This window comes from Entelurus aequoreus, linkage group LG13 (assembly GCF_033978785.1).
Source record: "Entelurus aequoreus isolate RoL-2023_Sb linkage group LG13, RoL_Eaeq_v1.1, whole genome shotgun sequence".
Lineage (NCBI taxonomy): Eukaryota > Metazoa > Chordata > Actinopteri > Syngnathiformes > Syngnathidae > Entelurus > Entelurus aequoreus.
This window is the reverse complement of record NC_084743.1, coordinates 7,870,047-7,880,046: the sequence shown is the minus strand read 5'-3', so window position 1 is coordinate 7,880,046 and position 10,000 is coordinate 7,870,047. Positions and strand designations below refer to the sequence as shown.

The following is a 10,000-nucleotide window of genomic DNA, read 5'->3' as shown; positions in this document are numbered from 1 at the left end:
GAGACTCTCACGCGTGAAATACACTTTTACACCACCTGTGGCAGTAATGAGACTCTCCCGTGTGTAATACACTTTTACACCACCTGTGGCAGTAATATTGACAGTCTAGTTGCCATTGTTGGTTGATTGACTTTAGAGTAGTCAGTGTGAAGCTGGTGTACTGTTGTCCAAACACGATCATGTGGTCTTGTCTACAGTCCAGCATGCTGGTGAACACGAGTGCTGAGGGGAGCTGCGGTTCATCTATAGAAAGGATAACTACCAGCATGTGCTGTGACACACCTGCACACCTGGTGAAGGAAGGGGGAGGGAATTAGCTGTAGACGAGGTGGCCGAGTGGTTAAGGCGATGGACTGCTAATCCATTGTGCTCTGCACGCGTGGGTTCGAATCCCATCCTCGTCGATATGTTATTTTTCACCAGTTGTGCAGCCAAAGAATAAATCACTGCAGTATTATTTAATAATACCACCTTAATGTTTGACAACCAACAATTATACACCTATTTAAAAATACCACCTTAACATGTGACAACAAACAATTATACACCTATTTAATAATACCACCTTAACATGTGACAACAAACAATTATACACCTATTTAATAATACCACCTTAACATGTGACAACCAACAATTATACACCTATTTAAAAATACCACCTTAACATGTGACAACAAACAATTATACACCTATTTAATAATACCACCTTAACATGTGACAACAAACAATTATACACCTATTTAATAATACCACCTTAACATGTGACAACAAACAATTATACACCTATTTAATAATACCACCTTAACATGTGACAACCAACAATTATACACCTATTTAAAAATACCACCTTAACATGTGACAACAAACAATTATACACCTATTTAAAAATACCACCTTAACATGTGACAACAAACAATTATACACCTATTTAATAATACCACCTTAACATGTGACAACAAACAATTATACACCTATTTAATAATACCACCTTAACATGTGACAACCAACAATTATACACCTATTTAATAATACCACCTTAACATGTGACAACCAACAATTATACATCTATTTAATAATACCACCTTAACATGTGACAACAAACAATTATACACCTATTTAATAATACCACCTTAACATGTGACAACCAACAATTATACACCTATTTAATAATACCACCTTAACATGTGACAACCAACAATTATACACCTATTTAATAATACCACCTTAACATGTGACAACCAACAATTATACACCTATTTAATAATACCACCTTAACATGTGACAACAAACAATTATACACCTATTTAATGATACCACCTTAACATGTGACAACCAACAATTATACACCTATTTAATAATACCACCTTAACATGTGACAACCAACAATTATACACCTATTTAATAATACCACCTTAACATGTGACAACCAATAATTATACACCTATTTAATAATACCACCTTAACATGTGACAACCAACAATTATACACCTATTTAATAATACCACCTTAACATGTGACAACCAATAATTATACACCTATTTAATAATACCACCTTAACATGTGACAACCAACAATTATACATCTATTTAATAATACCACCTTAACATGTGACAACCAATAATTATACACCTATTTAATAATACCACCTTAACATGTGACAACCAACAATTATACACCTATTTAATAACACCACCTTAACAGGGAAGAGATCCAAGATGGCGCCGTGAACGGTCTTACATGCGGGAGCAGCATCTAAAAAAAGAACATCATCCTGTGAAAACGGCTCGTATAAGATTTAAAAGAGACTTCATAGTTTCCCTTTAATATTTAGTTAATTTTGTGTTTCATTTGGCTGGACTTAACGACTGCTCCTTTGAACTATGTCGACGTCTTCTGGCTTGGACGAGCTGAGCGCCCGCTTGGACGAGGTGAGCGCCCGCTCGGACGAGGTGAGCGCCCGCTCGGACGAGGTGAGCGCCCGCTCGGACGAGCTGAGCGCCTGCTCGGACGAGCTGAGCGCCCGCTTGGACGAGCTGAGCGCCCGCTCGGACGAGCTGAGCGCCCGCTTGGACGAGCTGAGCGCCCGCTTGGACGAGGTGAGCGCCCGCTCGGACGAGCTGAGCGCCCGCTTGGACGAGGTGAGCGCCCGCTTGGACGAGGTGAGCGCCCGCTTGGACGAGGTGAGCGCCCGCTCGGACGAGGTGAGCGCCCGCTTGGACGAGGTGAGCGCCCGCTTGGACGAGCTGAGCGCCCGCTTGGACGAGGTGAGCGCCCGCTTGGACGAGGTGAGCGCCCGCTCGGACGAGGTGAGCGCCCGCTCGGACGAGCTGAGCGCCTGCTCGGACGAGCTGAGCGCCCGCTCGGACGAGCTGAGCGCCCGCTCGGACGAGCTGAGCGCCCGCTTGGACGAGGTGAGCGCCCGCTTGGACGAGGTGAGCGCCCGCTTGGACGAGGTGAGCGCCCGCTTGGACGAGGTGAGCGCCCGCTCGGACGAGCTGAGCGCCCGCTCGGACGAGCTGAGCGCCTGCTCGGACGAGCTGAGCGCCCGCTTGGACGAGCTGAGCGCCCGCTCGGACGAGCTGAGCGCCCGCTTGGACGAGCTGAGCGCCCGCTTGGACGAGGTGAGCGCCCGCTCGGACGAGCTGAGCGCCCGCTTGGACGAGGTGAGCGCCCGCTTGGACGAGGTGAGCGCCCGCTTGGACGAGGTGAGCGCCCGCTCGGACGAGGTGAGCGCCCGCTTGGACGAGGTGAGCGCCCGCTTGGACGAGCTGAGCGCCCGCTTGGACGAGGTGAGCGCCCGCTTGGACGAGGTGAGCGCCCGCTCGGACGAGGTGAGCGCCCGCTCGGACGAGCTGAGCGCCTGCTCGGACGAGCTGAGCGCCCGCTTGGACGAGCTGAGCGCCCGCTCGGACGAGCTGAGCGCCCGCTTGGACGAGGTGAGCGCCCGCTTGGACGAGGTGAGCGCCCGCTTGGACGAGGTGAGCGCCCGCTTGGACGAGGTGAGCGCCCGCTTGGACGAGGTGAGCGCCCGCTCGGACGAGGTGAGCGCCCGCTTGGACGAGGTGAGCGCCCGCTTGGACGAGGTGAGCGCCCGCTCGGACGAGCTGAGCGCCCGCTTGGACGAGGTGAGCGCCCGCTCGGACGAGGTGAGCGCCCGCTCGGACGAGCTGAGCGCCCGCTTGGACGAGGTGAGCGCCCGCTTGGACGAGGTGAGCGCCCGCTTGGACGAGGTGAGCGCCCGCTCGGACGAGGTGAGCGCCCGCTCGGACGAGCTGAGCGCCTGCTCGGACGAGCTGAGCGCCCGCTTGGACGAGCTGAGCGCCCGCTCGGACGAGCTGAGCGCCCGCTTGGACGAGCTGAGCGCCCGCTTGGACGAGGTGAGCGCCCGCTCGGACGAGCTGAGCGCCCGCTTGGACGAGGTGAGCGCCCGCTTGGACGAGGTGAGCGCCCGCTCGGACGAGGTGAGCGCCCGCTCGGACGAGGTGAGCGCCCGCTTGGACGAGGTGAGCGCCCGCTTGGACGAGCTGAGCGCCCGCTTGGACGAGGTGAGCGCCCGCTGGGACGAGCTGAGCGCCCGCTAGGACGAGGTGAGCGCCCGCTTGGACGAGGTGAGCGCCCGCTCGGACGAGGTGAGCGCCCGCTCGGACGAGCTGAGCGCCCGCTCGGACGAGCTGAGCGCCCGCTTGGACGAGCTGAGCGCCCGCTCGGACGAGGTGAGCGCCCGCTCGGACGAGGTGAGCGCCCGCTTGGACGAGGTGAGCGCCCGCTTGGACGAGGTGAGCGCCCGCTTGGACGAGGTGAGCGCCCGCTTGGACGAGGTGAGCGCCCGCTCGGACGAGCTGAGCGCCCGCTCGGACGAGGTGAGCGCCCGCTCGGACGAGGTGAGCGCCCGCTTGGACGAGGTGAGCGCCCGCTCGGACGAGGTGAGCGCCCGCTCGGACGAGCTGAGCGCCCGCTCGGACGAGCTGAGCGCCCGCTTGGACGAGCTGAGCGCCCGCTCGGACGAGCTGAGCGCCCGCTCGGACGAGCTGAGCGCCCGCTTGGACGAGCTGAGCGCCCGCTCGGACGAGCTGAGCGCCCGCTTGGACGAGCTGAGCGCCCGCTCGGACGAGCTGAGCGCCCGCTTGGACGAGCTGAGCGCCCGCTTGGACGAGGTGAGCGCCCGCTCGGACGAGCTGAGCGCCCGCTCGGACGAGCTGAGCGCCCGCTTGGACGAGCTGAGCGCCCGCTCGGACGAGCTGAGCGCCCGCTTGGACGAGCTGAGCGCCCGCTTGGACGAGGTGAGCGCCCGCTCGGACGAGCTGAGCGCCCGCTCGGACGAGGTGAGCGCCCGCTTGGACGAGGTTAGCGCCCGCTCGGACGAGGTGAGCGCCCGCTCGGACGAGGTGAGCGCCCGCTCGGACGAGCTGAGCGCCCGCTTGGACGAGCTGAGCGCCCGCTTGGACGAGGTGAGCGCCCGCTTGGACGAGGTGAGCGCCCGCTTGGACGAGGTGAGCGCCCGCTCGGACGAGGTGAGCGCCCGCTTGGACGAGCTGAGCGCCCGCTTGGACGAGGTGAGCGCCCGCTTGGACGAGGTGAGCGCCCGCTTGGACGAGGTGAGCGCCCGCTTGGACGAGGTGAGCGCCCGCTGGGACGAGGTGAGCGCCCGCTTGGACGAGGTGAGCGCCCGCTCGGACGAGCTGAGCGCCCGCTTGGACGAGGTGAGCGCCCGCTTGGACGAGGTGAGCGCCCGCTCGGACGAGCTGAGCGCCCGCTTGGACGAGGTGAGCGCCCGCTTGGACGAGGTGAGCGCCCGCTCGGACGAGGTGAGCGCCCGCTCGGACGAGGTGAGCGCCCGCTTGGACGAGGTGAGCGCCCGCTTGGACGAGCTGAGCGCCCGCTTGGACGAGGTGAGCGCCCGCTGGGACGAGCTGAGCGCCCGCTAGGACGAGGTGAGCGCCCGCTTGGACGAGGTGAGCGCCCGCTCGGACGAGGTGAGCGCCCGCTCGGACGAGCTGAGCGCCCGCTCGGACGAGCTGAGCGCCCGCTTGGACGAGCTGAGCGCCCGCTCGGACGAGGTGAGCGCCCGCTCGGACGAGGTGAGCGCCCGCTTGGACGAGGTGAGCGCCCGCTTGGACGAGGTGAGCGCCCGCTTGGACGAGGTGAGCGCCCGCTTGGACGAGGTGAGCGCCCGCTCGGACGAGCTGAGCGCCCGCTCGGACGAGGTGAGCGCCCGCTCGGACGAGGTGAGCGCCCGCTTGGACGAGGTGAGCGCCCGCTCGGACGAGGTGAGCGCCCGCTCGGACGAGCTGAGCGCCCGCTCGGACGAGCTGAGCGCCCGCTTGGACGAGCTGAGCGCCCGCTCGGACGAGCTGAGCGCCCGCTCGGACGAGCTGAGCGCCCGCTTGGACGAGCTGAGCGCCCGCTCGGACGAGCTGAGCGCCCGCTTGGACGAGCTGAGCGCCCGCTCGGACGAGCTGAGCGCCCGCTTGGACGAGCTGAGCGCCCGCTTGGACGAGGTGAGCGCCCGCTCGGACGAGCTGAGCGCCCGCTCGGACGAGCTGAGCGCCCGCTTGGACGAGCTGAGCGCCCGCTCGGACGAGCTGAGCGCCCGCTTGGACGAGCTGAGCGCCCGCTTGGACGAGGTGAGCGCCCGCTCGGACGAGCTGAGCACCCGCTTGGACGAGGTGAGCGCCCGCTTGGACGAGGTGAGCGCCCGCTCGGACGAGCTGAGCGCCCGCTTGGACGAGGTGAGCGCCCGCTTGGACGAGCTGAGCGCCCGCTTGGACGAGGTGAGCGCCCGCTTGGACGAGGTGAGCGCCCGCTCGGACGAGCTGAGCGCCCGCTTGGACGAGGTGAGCGCCCGCTTGGACGAGGTGAGCGCCCGCTTGGACGAGGTGAGCGCCCGCTCGGACGAGCTGAGCGCCCGCTCGGACGAGCTGAGCGCCCGCTTGGACGAGCTGAGCGCCCGCTTGGACGAGGTGAGCGCCCGCTTGGACGAGGTGAGCGCCCGCTCGGACGAGCTGAGCGCCCGCTTGGACGAGCTGAGCGCCCGCTTGGACGAGGTGAGCGCCCGCTTGGACGAGGTGAGCGCCCGCTTGGACGAGGTGAGCGCCCGCTCGGACGAGGTGAGCGCCCGCTTGGACGAGCTGAGCGCCCGCTTGGACGAGGTGAGCGCCCGCTTGGACGAGGTGAGCGCCCGCTTGGACGAGGTGAGCGCCCGCTTGGACGAGGTGAGCGCCCGCTGGGACGAGGTGAGCGCCCGCTTGGACGAGGTGAGCGCCCGCTCGGACGAGCTGAGCGCCCGCTTGGACGAGGTGAGCGCCCGCTTGGACGAGGTGAGCGCCCGCTCGGACGAGCTGAGCGCCCGCTTGGACGAGGTGAGCGCCCGCTTGGACGAGCTGAGCGCCCGCTTGGACGAGGTGAGCGCCCGCTTGGACGAGGTGAGCGCCCGCTTGGACGAGGTGAGCGCCCGCTCGGACGAGCTGAGCGCCCGCTTGGACGAGGTGAGCGCCCGCTTGGACGAGGTGAGCGCCCGCTCGGACGAGCTGAGCGCCCGCTTGGACGAGCTGAGCGCCCGCTTGGACGAGGTGAGCGCCCGCTTGGACGAGGTGAGCGCCCGCTCGGACGAGCTGAGCGCCCGCTTGGACGAGGTGAGCGCCCGCTTGGACGAGGTGAGCGCCCGCTCGGACGAGCTGAGCGCCCGCTTGGACGAGGTGAGCGCCCGCTTGGACGAGGTGAGCGCCCGCTCGGAGGCCCGCTCAGATGAGCTGAAGGAGTTGATCCAGGCCAATGCCACTCAAATTGCTAGTGGAAATGCTAAAGTGGAACAAGTTTGCAAACAAGTAAGCGAGATTATGGGGAGAGTTTCTGGGCTGGAACTGGCTGTGGAGGGGGACAAGAAGCTAATCAATGTACTTGAAGAACGCATCACAGAAATGGAGAGATATTCAAGACGATGGAACCTGAGACTGCATGGTGTGGCCGAGCGTGTGGAGGACCGAGATGTACGTGAAGAGGTGATCCAAGTCTGCCAGGCTCTGCTGCCGTCTGATGCTGAACGGCTCCCGAATGTTATCCACACCGTGCACCGCGTTGGAGTGAAGAAGCCAAAAGGTAACAGGTGTGTGTTACTGCAGTTTTCCTCCCGGGTGCACAGAGCTGCAATCTGGGCCGCTGCAAAGAATTCCTCTTACCTGCGAGGCAACGGGCTGCGCTTTGCCGAGGATCTCAGTAAAGTCGACAGAGAAGCAAGAATGAAGTTATGGCCACTGGTGGATGAAGCAAGAATGAAGTTATGGCCACTGGTGGATGAAGCAAGAATGAAGTTATGGCCACTGGTGGATGAAGCAAGAATGAAGTTATGGCCCCTGGTGGATGAAGCAAGAATGAAGTTATGGCCACTGGTGGATGAAGCAAGAATGAAGTTATGGCCACTGGTGGATGAAGCAAGAATGAAGTTATGGCCCCTGGTGGATGAAGCAAGAATGAAGTTATGGCCGCTGGTGGATGAAGCAAGAATGAAGTTATGGCCACTGGTTGATGAAGCAAGAATGAAGTTATGGCCACTGGTGGATGAAGCAAGAATGAAGTTATGGCCACTGGTGGATGAAGCAAGAATGAAGTTATGGCCACTGAGGGATGAAGCAAGAATGAAGTTATGGCCACTGGTGGATGAAGCAAGAATGAAGTTATGGCCACTGGTGGATGAAGCAAGAATGAAGTTATGGCCACTGGTGGATGAAGCAAGAATGAAGTTATGGCCACTGGTGGATGAAGCAAGAATGAAGTTATGGCCACTGAGGATGAAGCAAGAATGAAGTTATGGCCACTGGTGGATGAAGCAAGAATGAAGTTATGGCCACTGGTGGATGAAGCAAGAATGAAGTTATGGCCACTGGTGGATGAAGCAAGAATGAAGTTATGGCCACTGGTGGATGAAGCAAGAATGAAGTTATGGCCACTGGTGGATGAAGCAAGAATGAAGTTATGGCCACTGGTGGATGAAGCAAGAATGAAGTTATGGCCACTGGTGGATGAAGCAAGAATGAAGTTATGGCCACTGGTGGATGAAGCAAGAATGAAGTTATGGCCACTGGTGGATGAAGCAAGAATGAAGTTATGGCCACTGGTGGATGAAGCAAGAATGAAGTTATGGCCACTGGTGGATGAAGCAAGAATGAAGTTATGGCCACTGGTGGATGAAGCAAGAATGAAGTTATGGCCACTGGTGGATGAAGCAAGAATGAAGTTATGGCCACTGGTGGATGAAGCAAGAATGAAGTTATGGCCACTGGTGGATGAAGCAAGAATGAAGTTATGGCCACTGGTGGATGAAGCAAGAATGAAGTTATGGCCACTGGTGGATGAAGCAAGAATGAAGTTATGGCCACTGGTGGATGAAGCAAGAATGAAGTTATGGCCACTGGTGGATGAAGCAAGAATGAAGTTATGGCCACTGGTGGATGAAGCAAGAATGAAGTTATGGCCACTGGTGGATGAAGCAAGAATGAAGTTATGGCCACTGGTGGATGAAGCAAGAATGAAGTTATGGCCACTGGTGGATGAAGCAAGAATGAAGTTATGGCCACTGGTGGATGAAGCAAGAATGAAGTTATGGCCACTGGTGGATGAAGCAAGAATGAAGTTATGGCCACTGGTGGATGAAGCAAGAATGAAGTTATGGCCACTGGTGGATGAAGCAAGAATGAAGTTATGGCCACTGGTGGATGAAGCAAGAATGAAGTTATGGCCACTGGTGGATGAAGCAAGAATGAAGTTATGGCCACTGAGGGATGAAGCAAGAATGAAGTTATGGCCACTGGTGGATGAAGCAAGAATGAAGTTATGGCCACTGGTGGATGAAGCAAGAATGAAGTTATGGCCACTGGTGGATGAAGCAAGAATGAAGTTATGGCCACTGGTGGATGAAGCAAGAATGAAGTTATGGCCACTGAGGGATGAAGCAAGAATGAAGTTATGGCCACTGGTGGATGAAGCAAGAATGAAGTTATGGCCACTGGTGGATGAAGCAAGAATGAAGTTATGGCCACTGGTGGATGAAGCAAGAATGAAGTTATGGCCACTGGTGGATGAAGCAAGAATGAAGTTATGGCCACTGGTTGATGAAGCAAGAATGAAGTTATGGCCACTGGTGGATGAAGCAAGAATGAAGTTATGGCCACTGGTGGATGAAGCAAGAATGAAGTTATGGCCACTGAGGATGAAGCAAGAATGAAGTTATGGCCACTGGTGGATGAAGCAAGAATGAAGTTATGGCCACTGGTGGATGAAGCAAGAATGAAGTTATGGCCACTGGTGGATGAAGCAAGAATGAAGTTATGGCCCCTGGTGGATGAAGCAAGAATGAAGTTATGGCCACTGGTGGATGAAGCAAGAATGAAGTTATGGCCACTGGTGGATGAAGCAAGAATGAAGTTATGGCCACTGGTGGATGAAGCAAGAATGAAGTTATGGCCACTGGTGGATGAAGCAAGAATGAAGTTATGGCCACTGGTGGATGAAGCAAGAATGAAGTTATGGCCACTGGTGGATGAAGCAAGAATGAAGTTATGGCCACTGGTGGATGAAGCAAGAATGAAGTTATGGCCACTGGTGGATGAAGCAAGAATGAAGTTATGGCCACTGGTGGATGAAGCAAGAATGAAGTTATGGCCCTGGTGGATGAAGCAAGAATGAAGTTATGGCCCCTGGTGGATGAAGCAAGAATGAAGTTATGGCCACTGGTGGATGAAGCAAGAATGAAGTTATGGCCCTGGTGGATGAAGCAAGAATGAAGTTATGGCCCCTGGTGGATGAAGCAAGAATGAAGTTATGGCCGCTGGTGGATGAAGCAAGAATGAAGTTATGGCCCCTGGTGGATGAAGCAAGAATGAAGTTATGGCCCCTGGTGGATGAAGCAAGAATGAAGTTATGGCCCTGGTGGATGAAGCAAGAATGAAGTTATGCCGCTGGTGGATGAAGCAAGAATGAAGTTATGGCCCCTGGTGGATGAAGCAAG

At 57.2% G+C, this 10,000-nt stretch overlaps 1 protein-coding gene and 1 non-coding gene across 3 annotated transcripts in view; both read left to right on the top strand.

Moving 5' to 3' along the window:
- Positions 1 to 10,000, top strand: part of LOC133663120 (transmembrane protein 237A-like) — a 94,931-nt gene that overhangs the window by 65,672 nt on the left and 19,259 nt on the right. The gene's annotated exons all lie outside the window — the stretch shown is intronic.
- On the top strand, positions 323 to 404 carry trnas-gcu (transfer RNA serine (anticodon GCU)). The gene has a single exon. It is a non-coding gene; the product is annotated as a tRNA-Ser (tRNA).